Source organism: Staurois parvus, unplaced genomic scaffold (assembly GCF_062004578.1).
Source record: "Staurois parvus isolate SC_StPar_1 unplaced genomic scaffold, SC_StPar_1.0 ptg000432l, whole genome shotgun sequence".
Lineage (NCBI taxonomy): Eukaryota > Metazoa > Chordata > Amphibia > Anura > Ranidae > Staurois > Staurois parvus.
In genome coordinates, this window is record NW_028318228.1 from 6,251,916 (window position 1) to 6,253,301 (window position 1,386).

At 45.5% G+C, this 1,386-nt stretch overlaps 1 pseudogene; it reads left to right on the plus strand.

Moving 5' to 3' along the window:
• The first annotated feature begins 952 nt into the window (after nucleotides 1-952).
• LOC149454367 (U2 spliceosomal RNA) lies at nucleotides 953-1,103 on the plus strand (annotated as a pseudogene).
• The last annotated feature ends 283 nt before the right edge of the window (nucleotides 1,104-1,386 follow it).

A 1,386-nucleotide genomic window follows, 5' to 3' on the forward strand; every position in this document is an offset into this window, starting at 1 on the left:
GAATAGGACTGGCGATAGAGGGATTACTTTGACGCAGTTGGCCAGCTTAAACATGTATTGCAATATGTATCCCTATTTGTTGCAGAGTTTGCTTGAAAGGGTATATAGCAGTGTGCAGAGGGCCCTTCAGAATTTCTACTGTTGATATGTGGTTACACCCCTTTAAGCACCTGATGGATAAAAGCATGTACTAGCTATTGGGATTTGATCACAGGTATATCTTGTTTGTTTGGGAAGAAAAAGGTCCCGCACAGCATCTTCCCCTGGATGTGTCCGCTCCAGAGGGAGCATAGTTTGCTGTGGTGGTGGGCTGCCTCGTGGCACAGGCTGCTGTACTGGCGCCATCTTGGCTGCTGGAGGTTGCTGTATGTGTGAGGGAGACTGGCACATGCAGTATGACAATACTGTGAAATCTTGCAATTTAGGTACAGGATCTTCCTGAAGGCAATGATGATGTTGCTTTCCTAGGGGGCATCTGTGTAGCCAGGGCTACCTCACCATTGCCTGGGATACCAGTAAGTGCAAGAGAAAAAAGTGCTAGGAGATTTCACAGCAACATGTAGATATGAAATTTAAGGAAAGGGGAGAAAGGCCCGTTTTAAGAGCTCATTCACATGAGCAGCAAGGGGGTTGTAAAATCAGGCAGTTGAGCCACGGTTATACCACTCCCTTACCACTGATCAGAACAAGGATATACAGCCACACATGCTTAATTTTGCAGCTATGAAAACATTAAACAGCATGCCGCTTATGGTTAGCAGTACCCCCGCCGAATGTGGCTTATTCAGGTAAATGGGGCCGTGATGCAACTGCCCTATAATTGCTTGCATTATATTAAAATAGGTTGCCTTCTCTTCACCACTCAAATCCACTGCAGATTGCTTTCCAGAGGAGCGGCTATGTTAGCCACAAATGTGACCGAGCCCTAAAACTGCGTTATTGGTAACAGCTAATTGCTTCTTGGCATTTTGGCTAAGATCTAGTGTAGTATGTGTTCTTATCAGTTTTTGGGAGAAAGAAAGCTGGCATCCTTTGAGTGTGTGTGGGTGCCGGTTAGTATTCATCCTGATGTGAAAAGGTGGGAATGGTGGGAGGAACCCTTTTCCTTCTGGGTTGAATCTGTCCTGGTTTACCAGGTATGTCCCTGGTTGATGGCAAGACTCTCCCTAAGTTCTAATGCTTTCTTGATTTGGGCTGTACCACACCATTGGTATTTCACCTGCACTAGGTCACGTCACCTCCATGCTTTTCTACGTCTTTAGGCAGACCTTTTGGCTAGCCAGGGCAATTTTTATACAAGCCCAGTGTATATTGCACATGGCACCTTTCTTTTGTTGTCACAGACACTTTCACTGCACATGTGTCTTTTTGAGTATTTTTTGCACA